Here is a 16,157-nt window from a genome sequence, read left to right on the forward strand (position 1 = left end):
GGATTGTCCCGCTCTACTCTGCGCTGGTGCGGCCTCACCTCGAGTACTGTGTGCGGTTCTGGGCACCACAGTACAAAAAGGACATTAAACTGTTGGAGAGTGTCCAGAGGGCAATGAAGATGGTGAAGGGCCTAGAGAGGAAGACGTATGAGGAGCGGCTGAGGTCATTTGGCCTGTTCAGCCTGGAGAAAAGGAGGCTGAGGGGGGACCTCATCGCGGTCTATCACTTCCTCGTGAGGGGGAGTGGAGAGGCAGGTGACCTATTCTCTGCTATCACCAGTGATAGGACCCGTGGGAACAGTGTCAAGCTGAGGCACGGGAAGTTTAGGCTAGACATCAGGAAGAGGTTCTTCACCGAAAGGGTGGTCGCACACTGGAACAGGCTCCCCAGTGAAGCAGTCACTGCACCGAGCCTGTCTGAATTTAAGAAGAGATTGGACTGTGCACTTAGTCACACGGTCTAAACTTTTGGGCAGACCTGTGCGGTGCCAGGAGTTGGACTTGATGATCCTTATGGGTCCCTTCCAACTCGGGATATTCTATGATTCAATGATTCTCTATACAGCCACAGACAAACTTAAATAATAAAATTCATTTAAGATGACAAGAAGCATGAAGTTCTTCATCCACATTCCTCCTCAGGATCTTCCAAATATTCTACTAGAAACCACTTCTTTCAATTTTCTAAGTTCCAAGTATAATAAAATCTATGTATATAATGTTTCAATAATGAGGGAAACCTCTACAGAATTCAAAAAGTATAACAAATATAAATGATTATCAATGAATAATGCATGTTACTACCAGACAAGAAGTGACAGATGATTACAAAGCAAGGAACCAATACACTTTGTTGTAAATGGCATCAGTTTCTGCTGTGCATGCCTAAGTATGTTGGAAGATATACACTATTTTTACAAGAGTTCCCTCCGGCAATCTTAATATGTGGAAACCACTATAGTGCACTCTCATTTCAGTTGAATGAATGCCATTCTTTGATATTCCTGTATAAGAAATAGAATCAGGAATGATTCTTTGAAATATAAACTTGTGCAGTAATTTTGCATTCTTTCACATTATTACTAGCCTCTCCAACTGTATTACTTGTGCTTTCAGTAAACTGATAAAAATTTTTGCCATTTCATCTACAATGATAATGATCTCTGGGAAACAAAATACACAATTAAAAAATCACAGGCTGACCTTCAATGTATGTTTGACCAAAGTTTGGAATTTCTCTTTGAACTAAGTCTGACAATTGTGTTCTGTGCTAGAGACGATCACGTACAGTCAGGACTATGCTGCAGCTTCCTTGACACAAAGCTACACAGTCAGTATTACCAGTCTTCCATATAAGACAAGCCTATTTTCTGCATCAAGCTCAGTGAGGGCCTACATGAAGTCTTTTAGCAGCACCTACAGATTCCCGTTTTTGTGTGTGTGGTTTTTTTTTGTCTGTTTTTTTGTTTGTTTCTCTCAGAGATAGCCACTGCTTTTTGTCACATTTTCTGCTTACTTAAATTTCTTTTTCTTCTCCTCCATCATTATTTGCCCCCAACTTCAAGCTGACCCATTTATTTCTGCCCATTTCATTTTGTAGAGGGTTCAGAACCTCTAACTGAGAACCCAGGAATCAAACATTTTGACACATCTACTTGTTGGTAGACAAGTTTGACACCTGGGATTTACTATATAAAGTTAAATTCAGGTTGAGGAACTGATATGTTCTCCAAAGCAGACTACAGACAACACGCAAAGAGTTAATGGAAATATGTAATTTCTTCATACATTGTCCCTTCTGATGGAGGAAAGTAGTTACTAACATGTCTACCTTTGTTCAACTCCTTAACCTGAAACTATTTTCTTTCAATAATTTATATTTGACCTTAATCACGATTCAGATCTAACACTGAATTCTGATAGGCCATATTACTGAAAACATTTGTTTAGTGTTTGCATCATTTAACCAAGGCTGGGGTCAATAAATATTAGCTAGCAGTATGCCTACAGTTCTAACCCATCTTATTTCTTTAAATTCCTTCTGCTGGACTACTGTACTACCTGAAGCTATGACTTCAACTTTTCCACTGCAACATGCTTAGCCAGTAACAGACTAGGCTGTTGTGTGGATAATGCCCTTTGCCAGAATTTTAAACCACGCCCAGTCAGATTCAATTTGTATTGGACATTGGAATCAATAATGAAATCAGTTCTTAACTGAAAGCTGGAGTTTAGCAAACCCAAAAGAGCTTAAATTTTCTAATACTGGATTTTTTATTTTCCACTTGGAGTTTCTGAAACAAAATGAGAAGCTTATTAATAAAGTAGTGCAAGTAAACAAAAACAAGCATTAATATTGGATTCATATTAATGATCCAATTAATGGAGCAGTTTGTCATTCACTGATGGATCATCAGATTAGCCATAAAATATGCAACATGTTACAAAGGATTCAACACATCCACTATTTAGAATAAAAAACTGATGTAGTGTATGCCTCTGTAACTGACGTATGTAGTGTATGACAAGTGAATGAGAAATTTGGAAGAAGCAAGAAAGCAGAGTGAGCCAGAGCACAGGATAGTATGAGAGCACAAGAGGGACAATGTGACTGTGCAAGAAAAAGACTTGGGCAAGCACACAAGACTGAGCATGAGGAACCACGTGTGAGAAAGACAGAGCAAGAGAGCACGCGCCCTAGACTGAACACACAGGAGCATACACAAGACTGAGGGAGAGCAAGTGAAAGGGCAAAAGCTAAGACAGTGAGAGACAGCAAGTGAGCCAGAGGTAAAATGAAGAGACAGCATGACAGAGAGGCACATGGAGGAAGGGGTGCACACCCAATGATGGCATGAGAGCACAACAGGGAGACAGAGCATAAGGGAACACCAGAAAGGGGGAGAGTGAGGGCACACATGAGCAAGTTTGAGTCCAAGAGCACCAGAAAATGAGCCCAACAGCACGATGCTGACAGCAGGAGAGTGCAAGTGAGCTTGAGCATGTGATCACTAGAGGGCAAGCACCATATTGATACATGTGTGTGTAGACAGTCTTTACCTTTTATATTCCAATACATAGAGTATCTTAAAATATAAACAGACAAATGTAAGGCTCTATCTCTGGTATTTCTTTTAAAAATCAGCACATTACAGTGTCCAGATATTTCCTCGTATTAGGAAAAATCAGGCAATCCAGTAAGCCTAAATGTTCCCCAGATGAGTGATCACCACTCAAACACTGTAACTTCACATAGCATTTGGCATGAAAGGCAAATTACTGGTTTGGAGGAGGGAAAAAAAATCAGACAGGGAGCTAACACACACACAAGTGAAAGAGGAACTCTTCACACACTACCTTTGTGCATGAACAAAAATTTTGTCACAGTGGAGCAAAAACATGTAGTAGCAATAGCACAGGTGTCTTGTGATCTGCAGTATCAACAATAAAACCACATTCTTACCAAAGACAGGAGAGAGTATTTAAGGTTTTAAAAACAGAGCCAGAAGTTAGTAATTCTTTTAAAAGAAACTGATTCACCCGCTCACCTAGTGCATTTTAAATTGGAGAGCTAAATTAGGAGAAGGCAGCTGGCTCTTTCCCCAATTACCTGCCAGTGCTAAAGATCTCAGACTGGGTATTTGGGGTTAGTTAGGACAAGTAGTTTTGTGGAAAGTTGTCTTGTTTCAGTGTATGTGCTTCCTGCTCTCTTCTCTTCAACAGTATACTGACCTGATTTATTTATGTTTGCTTGCAAGTGGAAAGAACTGCCCACTGAAACACAGAGACAGGAATATGGTTTCCATGTTTTCAGATACGGGATGCTGTTTAAGACAATTTAGACCACATGACAGAAGAGCGACACATAAAACAAGTAAACAGAATAATACAAAGATATGTTAACATTATGATAAATTTAGGCAGACCAAAGGAATAAGAACCTAAAAACTTAGAAGTTAATAGCATAATAAGATTCAACATTTTGGGGGTGGACTTACTAAGAAAGAAGTTTGGTTTGGGTTAAGATTTTGCTTTGTACATTGTGACTGCTAAAAAAAAAAAAAAGCTGGATAAAGATACTGTCAGTTAAATATTTTGATTCACATGATATGTGACTCACTATCTGAAAAGTATTTAGATGAAAAGTATTATCCAAAAATACACCCAACATCCAACCCCAATACAGACAATATTAATTGGATTAAAATTTGACTATAACACTAAAAATAAATAAATAAATAAACACGTAGTAAACAGGCTTTTAGCAATGGAGCCACAGTTTTAGTCACTGTGAGATTTATTTATGGGTAGTCTGTCAGTGACAGGTCAGCTTGTTCTTTAAATAAATGGACTTATTAAAGGATACCCTAATCAGGGCTTAATGTCCATGAAGGGAGGAACATTCTGAAACATCGTCAGCTCTGCCAAGGATGTTTAGCATAACTTTAAAACTGCGAGCAAATTTAGAGATTAGATTGTCCTCAGAAGAACTGGCATCATTATAATACTAAAAATCACACCCACTAGTCCAAAGACCCTGGTCCAACTATAGACCCCATGTCTTTGAGCATGCACAATGTGTATAGATAACTATGCAAATTACTAATCAATCCAAGATTACGGTCAGATTAACAGGGAAGTGCTAACAGAATTGGGTTGTATAAATAACACTGGCACCTTTTGTTAGGTGTGCTGGCTTTGTGGGTTAGCATCCAAATCTGTGCAACTTCGAAATAAATGGTATCTCGGCTCTGTGTGTCAGACTGGCATATTGCATTCCAGGTAGACAAACCCCCATTTGTGGGACAACACAGTTAGCAAAGTTCCTAGATAAACTCTTCTTTATGTAGCAATTAATGTATTAGAAACTATCATCCATAAAAGAAAACAAGTACAAAATCAATACCAGTAAGAAAACTAAAAAGTAGAGTAAAATTAAGAAAAATATAGGAATAAGTCAGCTATGCATCATTACAAGGAACAAGGCTAAAGAGTGAAGTTTACACATATCAGGCAAGTTTTAAATATGCATACGGGGCTCCCAATTGCTCAACAGTAAATGCAAGGCATGCCTTTTCATTGAAGTTACCATGAAATACTTAATAGTCACAATGCAGTAATACACACAAGACCGTTACTGTACAGCACATTATGTTTAATAGCATGGTTTACAAATGCTCAAATAGCTGCTCTTTTACCAGTACTATCATTACTGCCTAATTCTGGTTTATACATTCAGGAAGAAGGAACACAGTCGAAATGCAATGAAACACTGTTTAAACACAAATCCAATGTAACATATTTGAAAGAGTTAAAAAGCTTTAGAGGCCAAAGCAATCAAATGTCAATAAAGTTCCAATGCTATGTGTATGAGCTTGGGATGCTTTGGTATAACACAAATTCGTAGTAATTGTTAGAATACATCAGGCCTAAAGACCCAAGACCGACTTTGCAGTCATACCACTGCACCACCAACTTACTGAAGTGACTATTTCCATTCAAAACCTGTCTTAATGGCACAACAGAGAGCTGAAGATGCAATACAAACGTAGTCTCAAAGCTGGGAAAAAATTAGAAAACCTTGAAGAAAATTGGGAGGTCTGTAGCTTGTGTAGTCTTTCTATAGCTTGTGTAGTCATTTAGCTGAAAGTAAGAGACAGCCTTGAGCTAGCAGAAGCAAGGAAGATAAGGGATAAAAGGTAAAAAACAAGAAGGAGAAAAACAGCTTCAGGCTGACCTATAGTACCTTTTTGCTCATTATGGGTCATTAACATATTAAAAATCACACCCATCAAAATGCTAATGTATGCTAATATGAGATTTGACACACACACACACACACAGGCTGTTCCTTTGTAGAATTCTCAACTACCTTGAGATCCGTGGAAGATAAGAAATTTCTAATAGCCAAACTAAAATACTACTGTTTGAAACAGTCATAGAATCATAGAATCACTCAGGTTGGAAAAAACCTTCAAGATCATCTCGTCCAACCAACCCCCTACCACCAATGTCACCCACTAAACCATGTCTCTAAGCACCACGTCCAACTTTTCCTTAAACACTCCCAAGGACGGTGATTCTACCACTTCCCTGGGCAACCCATTCCAACGACTGACTACTCTTTCTAAGAAGAAATGTCTTCTAATTTCCAACCTAAACCTTCCCTGGTATAACTTGAGGCCATTCCCTCTAGTCCTATCACTAGTTACCTGAGAGAAGAGACTGACCCCCAGCTCCCCGCAAACAATCCCCAGACTTTACTTTTTTACTTTTTTATTTTAAAAATAAGATTTTCTTATTTTCCTGATTCACCACAGAAGCTAATAGCATGTTATCTTACACCACTTTTTAGAAGAGATCAAGTACGTGCACAGAAAAGGTGACAAAAATGTAATGTCAATCTATCATAAAGGTTTTTAAGATTTCATCTAACTTGACAAGTGGTAGATTGCTCACCTCCTGAGAAAAATACCTAATGTCAAACATGTGAGTTCTCTTAGCAATAATTTTCAACATGAGCACATCTCTACTTATTTTAAAAATAGTTTAATGGAAAAACATTTTAATATTTTTTCCCCATTACACTAGAAAAGTTTATTCTCCACAGACTTTTAGTCATCAACAGAAACAACCACTCTCTAACACAATTTTATAATAGCAATTTGAAACTATTATCCAATTTGTTTTGTATGTCATGAAGTGTGGAAGATCTCCTCCACAGGATATGTGGCAACAATGAAACCAAAAAGTTCCCCAAAATTTTCTAAGTACTTATCCAACTTAGTCACATTATGATTTTGTAGAAATGGAACATATTAACCAGGCTTTGAATGCAGAATTTAAAGAAAGTACTACATTTGCATCCATGCAAAATGTAATGCAAAACTAAATTTTACTGTATTAATAGAACTACTTGGTCTATGGCTTCACAGTTCAGAGAAAACATATAGAAGATCCAGAACAGAATCTTGATGTACTTCTGTTTTAAAATGCAAGTCCTGACAACCTGACAATGTTTCATGTAGCCCCTTTATCTCAAAAAAAAAAATATTAAAAATAAAAATTAAAAATCTCTTTCTCATATGAAACTTGAACTATCCCAGAATGTATTGTTTCATTTCTAGCACACATGAAATATAACAAGATATTGCACTTTGGTTGTCTTTTAAAAACAGAAGCTCAGCAGAACTCAACATTATCCATAATCCTTTCATTCACATTTTTCCTCTCTTTTATTTTTTAATCAGAGAATTGTATTATTATTGGCCTTGAAAAGCTGATACTTTACCATGTCCTGCAAAGTACAAAAGCAACTTTACCTATTCCCTGCTGCAGCCTGCCTTTTGCCTTCTTAATCTTTAGATCAGTCATTTTTAAAATCTTCTCCACTGTGAAATCAAATAAATACAATTGGAGAACATTTCATTTACAGGGGCTAGCATACTTTATTATATTAACATCACACTCAAATTTTTATTCTAAAGTTTATTTAAAAAAAAAATCCATTATTTCTAATGATAAAAGAATATAAAGTATAGTGAAGGTATCCAGCATCTACCGCACTGTGTTGGGTTTATGAGGCTAGGTTTTGGCAGAGATTGCCCTCCAGACTGTGGAGAAGACCACAGTGAAGCAGTCTTCCTGCGTCCCACGGAGGACCCTGCAGCAGGTGGTTGTGCTGTGAAGAATGCTGCTGCCCATGGAGAGTCCACACAGGTGCAGTTTTTTGGCAGAACTGTAGCCCAAGTTGGGCCCATGCCAGAGCAGTCTGCTGCTGGAGGACTGCATGCCATGGAAACAAAGCATGCTGGAGCGTTCTTGAAGAACAGCAGCCAGGGAGAAGGGGGAACTTGTGAGGAGGAAGGAGTGACAGAGACTAGCTGTTACGAAGAGGCCACAACCTCCACTGCCAGCCTCTTGCACCAGCCAGGGCTCAGGGTGCTGAGGTAGAAGAGTTGGGAGTGAAGCTGAGCCTGGAAAGAAGGAGGGGGTGAGGGGAAGCTGGTTTTGTTTTGTTTCTCACCATCCCACTCTATTTTTAATAGGCAACAAATTAAAATTTTTTTTTTTTTTTTTTTCCCACGATGGTAACTGGTAAGTGATCCCCATGTTCTCATCGCGGTCCATGAGCTTTTCCACCCTGCCCTGTCAAGGAGAGGGTGTGGGAGGTTAGAGGAGGCTGGGTGGGCACCTGGCAGTTGCCATGGTCAAGCTGTTTTACTGGTAAATAATATTCATGGTGTGTTTGGGTGACCCCTGAAGAGCCACTCCAGAATACAGACCCAGGTCTGTATTTCCATGAAAACCACATGCCAAAACAAACTCATTTTAAAAATCTTACCTACTTTGCAGAAACATACCTGTCTCTAAAGGGAAGGAGGAAAAAAAGAAAGAATTAAGTGAAGCATTTGCCCTGCCAATAACCATTATTTATTAATAACACCTCACACGTATTCTGAATTAATCATATTGCTCACAGAGTTTGCACTTACTCCAAGGTAAGTTTAAAATTTTTATAGAAGGTTAAAATAAAAATGTATCCTAAATTCTGAGAAAATTGCAAGCACAGAGGAGTAATGACTCTAAATTTCTTTATGAGCATTACATGGGTAAAAATACATGCTGGGTTTTGATTGCAGGTTGGATTCTGGTTAGAGAGAATACTTTTTTTTTTTTTTGAGCTGAATAATCCGTGTGTATTCTTATAGCTCCCTTTCTAGCTACACAATTACTTTAAGATTTTGTGAAGACTCAGCTTCTCAGCACAAGCCAAATAGGCAGTTTTTTGCCAAGATCCCTGTCCATTGTGCATTCATGACGGCAAACATGAATGCCATTGATCCCAGCGGGAAGGCTTGCAGGCTTGACACACTCAGTGCCAAAGCAAGGGCTCTAATTAGTGATCCTTCCAGTTGGACAGTAAAGGCCTTACCCTTCCTTAGGGGATAATAAGACAGGCAATGTCTGAAGCCCCCAAGTAAGCTTTATAGAATAGGGAGCATGCAGAGAACTGCATTAAAGGCACTAAACCAACCGACACAGGTGACCGAACAGTGAACTGTGCACTTGGCAATGAACAGAAAAATGCCTGCTACACAAGCATCATCTGATCTTTGGTTCCTCCTGTTTGCCTGAATTACTGTCAGAATTCAAAGGACTGTAATGGATGGTGCAACTATTTGAAAGAAAGCAATAGATTTGTTGCAAACGCGATAGTTTTGAGTATCTTCAAACTTGTTCTTCAAAAACAATCCTTGTTGACAATATAACATGCCACATTTTATCTTTGCAGAATGATAAAAAACTCATTAGCAGTAACAGGCTTTGAAAAATAGGCAGCATGTGTAATCTCAGTATTTCAAAACTGTTAGCAATAAAGTCACTTTTAATTATATTTATTTATAAAGAAAATTTATCTAAAGAATAAATAGAAAGTCCTTTCATAATAAAGATTACTAGTACTAGATTGCAAACGCTGTAACCAGACAAAGGCACGTTTTTATATTCAAAGTGTACATCTAGGTTTCTGTATATAAAAGATCTTATATAGCTTTACTTCTTTTATCGCATTGCTACTTCAGAATTCTGACAACCACAGTATTCAAGAGTTTCACTGCAAAAGTAGGATCTACTGTAAACAGTGGGTTATTTAAACATACTTTACATATAAGCGCATGAAATACATAAAGACATTTTAACTACTAGCATTCCCTGAGAATCTTTCATTCTTGAACAGACATAAGAAAATTACTTATTGAAAAAAAACAAACAAACAAACAAAAAAGTATCATTTCAACCTAGCAGCTTATAGCCAATAGTTTTCTGTTTTTCTCCCTTTTGTTTAATACTGGTTACTCTTACTAGCCTGAAAGACTGCTATGTTTCTCTTATCAGCAACATTATTATAATTTATTCTAAAAATAAGACAGAAAAAAAAAAAGAAAGGCTGTAAACAAAAAGGCGTAGAATACAAAGGCAGTTAAAGTTGGCATCGTAGCTCTACAAAGTAAATACTGAAGGATTATGATTCTGTAACCACAGTCAGGATCTTTTTTACATCACAGCTAGAGAAAAAGTAATGATATTAATGCTTTGGACTCTAAATGGAACGTACTATTATTGCTGGGCAATATCAAGACTGTCCTTGTACTGAGTACCAAAAGAAAGGGAAATGGTTCCTCTTGCACACTTCCCCTCCCCACGCTCCCTGTACATCTCTGAAAATAAAGGACAGGTGAATATTCAAAGTGAAAATCAATGTAGTTTTTAAGAAAGCCGGGCAGCCTTTAAATTATCTGAAGCATGTTCTATGCTAATTTAAAGCACGTTCTGTATGCAGGCTATAGTAAGAAAAGTATCTGTAGAATTATGCAAAAGATCAAGTGAACAAATTTTCAGCATATTATTTATTTACCAAAAAACACAAAGAATTCATAATGTAATAGTTATAAAATGATTAACTTTATGATTGTTTAACTTTATCACAGGCTCATAGAGATGTATTTTCAAGGTATTATAAGGTTGCATTAAAGAAGGTCACATTGAAGTGAGGACAGTAGCTCTGAGTCTCAAAGGATTTGTTCTAAAAATGTGTTGGAAAAAGAGAGATTCATAATAGTTTTTGCAGCCTGTTTTAGCATGTTTGCTAATACTATAAAGTGCTATGACATATTTAAAGTCTGCTTGTTTTTCTTCATTAAGACAATAAAGTGTGTTTTTCCTACATTCATGCTATCTATAGCACTTTGGTTTGTATTTCCGGATGCAGCCCAACTTGTAAGCAGTGTCATCTACATACATTAACGAGATGGTACGAAAATAAAAATCAGGGAATAAATTGGGAAACTAAAATGCAACCTACAGTCAGGATAGGGAAAGATAAAAATTGATAAGTATGACAGTGTAAATTGATTGTTTTGCTCCAGTAGAAGAAGTATTCAAGCAGAGAGAATATCTGTCTAGGCTTGGAGTCAATCATATGCAGTCAGTAGAACATTCCTCAAATAACAAAACCAGTTTCTGACACTAGGTCCTTACTGCTTCAAAAATGAGCAGCTAGGTTCATTTGATGCAAGACACTGCCCCTCTGGTAGTCTACCCAGGGCCTAGAAGGGAACTTATTTTGAGCCTTACCTCCGATCTCTAATGACCTAATAGGTGGGCTGGCATGGAACTGGCAAACCAGAAAATGACAGGTCCCAGTTTGAGGTTTGATAGGATGGTTTTGAGAGTTCTCGCTCTATCACAGCCTGCCAGTTTTCTCCGTCCAGGAGAGAGCTCTACTCCTTTTCTTCTCATGGTTTTATTCCCAATCTGAGCAAAAACAAACTAGCTTCAAAGTCTCAATTCTCCCCACACTGTGGTCACATAAATGAATACTGAGGCTCATTCTGATCTCTCCACTTTAATTTATGTACCAGAGCTCTCTAAATGGCATCTGACAGACTAACTCCCTCTGCACCCATGTCTCTGGCTGGACAGCAATTCAAATTAAAAATAAAATAAAATTTTTTTTTAAAAAAAAGCTCACTGTCCTTCCTTCCTTTTTAGAAAACTAAGCAGTTATAGCAATGACAAAGAAAAATGACCACCCTCCTTAAGACATATGCAAACAACCAGATGATTGATGATTACAGAATTTGGCTTACAGAACCTTAGACACTAGTCACAAAAATTGCCAGTGGCATACGTACAATTTTACTGCATGGCATCAACTTGTACCTAGCTCTGACTGCCACACACCACAGTCTGCAGGAAGCTGCACAAAGGGACTGCTACCTGCAAGAGTAAGACTGCATTTAATGTTAAATGTTTAATGTTTAAAAAACACACTACTGTGTATAGAACTTGTTGGAAGTCTCTCATCAAACACAAGAAACTTAACTAGCTTAGAAAACAAGCCAACCTTTCAGACTTTATCCCTACGACTGAGAGCAGTTACCACCACGATGAGGCAGAGCTGAAAAGCCTGCATGTGTGGAAAGAAACCTCACTAATGTACTGCACGAGCACTAAGCTTCACATACTACTCAACATGAGCATTAAAATAATGGTGTGCTTTGCAAGCCCTATAGTTTTTAACAAATAAAAGAATCTGAAAAGCTGAGTTAGTAAGTATTTTAGGAAAGACTTAAGTGTTAAACATTCCATATCATTGAATTAAAGCTGAAAAGTTCCCATGTCATCCACTCTGAAAATACCCACTACCCTGCTTTACAGCCTTCAGGAGGCTGTTTTCAGCTGCTGTGGGGGAACAGATCCCAGCTAGACCTCACACGTATCAGACAAGCTACAACTCTAATGCAAAAGGAGCTGTCTGACCACCAACTAAGGCTCATGAAGTGACTAAACACTTCCTTGACAAGTGCCAAACGCTGATCTAAAATATCTAAAATTCCAGGTATAAACATGTAGGTAACATAGAGCCACCACTGTGGGCTCCTTATACATACAGTAATTATTATTTTTTTTTTTTTTTTTTTACTAATTCAGACACCTTAGCAGTTACCTAAACTATAAACTGTAACACTACCACAATCTATTCCCTTTAGGGTTATTACTAATTTTCATTTGAAACGGAACACCTGAAGCAATAAAATTGCTAAGCATTCATATCTATCTTGAGAACAGTAGTTTCCTAAAACCACTATGAAAGAGCCCACTATATGAATTGCACTGTTCAAACCGTACATTAAACTACAGCTTCTGGGGATTTATAAAACTCCTTGCAGAACAGAATGTGCAGCATTTGTACACTTGGCATGGATTCTGCTATTCATTAGAAAAATTTTATAAACATTGATTTTTTTCTGACACCACAATGATCATTCATGTACATACACATATACACGTGTGCATATAAAATGGGTGAAAGCTATAATGCTTAAAAATATAAAAAATGGAATGTATTATGTGTATTCTTCATGATGTCAGCCAGGTCCTTAGAAGTATACTGACCAGTCAAAAATAACTGTATTTTTTACAGTGCTTATTAATAGTTACACCAGCACAGACTTCCAGAGAAGTTTCGTGGTTAAACTTCTGACTTTAAGATCACACCAAATTTTAAGCGCTTTCCTTTTTTTTTTTTTTTTTTTTTTTACTGTTCATCTGTTCATGCTGAAAGTTAAGATCTAATTTCACAAATTCAACTTTCCAGATGCCTCCTTGCACGTCCAGGATGCAAAAAAAGAGATGCTTTATTAAGATTATATAGTGAGATCTGTTGCAAATTAGAAACCCAAACAAAAGTGGCAGTAGCTCCTACATGAGACAGAATGGAGGACATTTTTTGTTACTATTCCTTGTTAAGAGCCAAGAATATCTTGGATAGTCTTACTGTCCACTATATTATGCATGTATTGAAAGAGCCAGCCTCTTAATTAGCTAATTATACAGGGAGTCAACATCCCCCTTCTTTTTGCATTGCGTTACCTCATTTGGATACTCACGTTGCAGTCACATATTCCTCGTGTTTCTAGCAGAAATATTTTATAGAATTACCTTATCTTGCAAGGCTGCTAGAAAACCTTGCTCAAAATACACCAGACAGCAATTCAGGATATGTCACTCTTTATCACGTCATGTGAGAACATGGACAAAGTAAAAACAAACAAACAAACAAATGAACTACACATTTAAGCCAAGTACATTATTCACATTAACTGGCTAACTGGCTAAGTATTTCATCTCTTATGCATCTCTTTTAATGTTTTCCTGGAAGTGTACTACCAAAATTGAGAAAACTGATGTAGTTAAATAACTCCTAATTACACTCTGTGTTTCACAGAGTAATAGCTTAAAACACTGAGAATGGTTGGATGTCCAACATACAGATTAGTCCTTATAGACTAATTAGTCCTTATAGACTAGTCCTAAAAGACTCCTTATTGAAGGACTACATGAGGACCTACATGAGAAACCAGAAAATAATTTCTCTGCCATGCCATCTTGCAGGAGGGAGGGGGAAAAAACAACCACCACCAGAAAACACTTCAGTTTTGTCTACTTTTTTCTAAAACACAACCGCCCCCCAGAGGCAGCTGTTCACATGCTGCAGCCTCCAACACACGTAGCATATGCATCATCAGTTACCAAGCTCTCCTGACTCTACACCTGAGCACTGTTAAGGCACTAAAAACCTTTTAGCTGACAGCTCTGTCCATCTGCATGCTCGCAAAAAAGACCTGCATGCAAGGTGGCACAAAGGCACAGTAACAAATACAGATCTAGCAAGCAGCAAAAAGTCTTTGGAAAAAAAAAAAAAAGACTTAGAATGAATCAAGAACTGCCCTGAACAAATAGTTCTGTTCCAGTAAATATAGGAACAGAACAAAAGCTGATTAATTATTTCGTGGCATCATATAAGGGATTGGGTTGGAAGGGGCACATAAGGATCATCTAGTCCAACCCTCTCCTATGGGCAGGGCTATCTTTCACTAAGATCAGGTTGCAAAAAGCTGCATCCAGTTTCACTTCCAGTGATGAGGCATCCACAACTTCTCAGGGCAACCTGTTCCCATGTCTCACCACCTGTCATTGTGAAAAATTTCATCCTTATATCCAGTCTAAATCTACCCTCAATTTAAAACCATGGCTTCTTAGTCACAGTCCTGTAAAAAGCGTTTCTCTGTCGTTCTTATAAACCCCCCTTTACGTATTGAAAGGTCACAATAAAGTATCACCATAACCTTCTCTTCTCCAGGCTGAACAGCCCCAGCTCTCTCTGTCTTCGTAGGAGAGGTGCTGCAGACCCCTGATCATCCTCACGGCTCTCTGTTGGACCTGTTCCAATACGTCCATGTCCTTCTTGGGCTGGGGGCCCCAGAGCTGAACACAGTGCTCCAGGTGGGGTCTCATGAGAGCAGAGCAGAGGGGGAGAATCACCCCCAGCAAATTGCTTTTGGGTCTTTTTTTTTTTAAAAAAAAAAAAAAAAAAAAGCTTGATAAACATCTGCTGATACTTACTATGACAGTTTTTAGGGGATCATGCTACATAGGATTTACAATAACATCTAGGCTGGTTTTGGACACTCTTAAGTGGTGGTGTATTTAGCATTCTTCATGATTTCCTCCGTGGCTCCTTAGTATTATTTAAAACCACACATAACATTTTGAACTGGAAGTTGTGAGGAGCCATCAGAGGTCAAACTGCCCACTGCTAAGCATGCTAACCACATATACTTCTTTGAAAATGACAGAAGGTGGTCCTCCGCCTTTCCCTAGGCAGGCTTGGGGAAAGCAAGGTGGCTCAGTACCAGGCAGCCGTAGTGCCCTATCTGAAGGGACTACTGATGGGCAGGACACCAGAGGCTGTCTGTGGAGAGAGAGAGACAGATGTCACCAGCCTCAGGGCCATAAATTGCACAGCCTGGGGTGCTGCCCTAAACCATCCGGGGTAAATGGGATTCTTTCTGAAATACAAACATAGGTATCATATTTATGAAAGCACATAAAGATTCCTCAATAGGTGGTATATTCAAACTGTAATGTAAGAAGCAAATTTTGAGAGCCCTCAGAAACATTGCTGGGCATTTTCACATTAACTGGTGCAGACAGACTTAACCTTAACAACATATATCAAAAAAACAGCCTCTGTGAGCAACATCACACTGCACGTTAGACATGATTTGGTTCTAAGTATTGCCACCTAACAACACACAGATGGAATAGCTGCAGCTGTATTTCCACCTCATTAGGTCCCAGTATTACTTATAACAATAACGGGATTCCTCAGCAAAGGCCGCACTTCACGGCCTGTGTCCGCCGCAAGGATTCGAACCGGCGGCTCCTGGAGCTCGAGCACGCCGCTCCCGGGACTCGAACACGCAGTCTCCGGGGCTCGAAACGGCCCGCCCCCACTCCCCTCTGCGTGCGCACTGAGCGGGGCTGCCAGGCGCAGGCGCACTGGGAGCCCTCCCCCACACAGCCCCATGGCTGTGGCCGGGCGCCGCGCAGGCGCAGTTGCAGCCGGGGGCAGGTCTCTCGATGGTTCGTGCCGTGGGTGGTGTTCCCACTGGAGTCGGTCTGGGCAGATGCACACGCAACTCAATTAACTCCTTTAGAGTAGAGCGAGGTGTTAAGCCATCACCAAGGGGTAGAGACTTATGCTCTCTCGATTTTGAGTCGTTATTGACCTTGTTACCAGCTCAGTA

The 16,157-nt window shown here is 38.9% G+C and overlaps 1 long non-coding RNA gene across 1 annotated transcript in view; it reads right to left on the reverse strand.

The window, feature by feature from the left end:
* The window catches only part of LOC308185112, a 37,656-nt gene extending 21,569 nt beyond the window's left edge, over positions 1-16,087 (reverse strand). Inside the window, exon 1 of the long non-coding RNA XR_013943125.1 lies at positions 14,694-16,087. This is a non-coding gene — a long non-coding RNA (uncharacterized lncRNA). The remainder of the gene's footprint in view (positions 1-14,693) is intronic.
* Positions 16,088-16,157: the final 70 nt, after the last annotated feature.

Source organism: Anser brachyrhynchus (assembly GCF_964034855.1).
Source record: "Anser brachyrhynchus genome assembly, chromosome: Z".
Classification (NCBI taxonomy): domain Eukaryota; kingdom Metazoa; phylum Chordata; class Aves; order Anseriformes; family Anatidae; genus Anser; species Anser brachyrhynchus.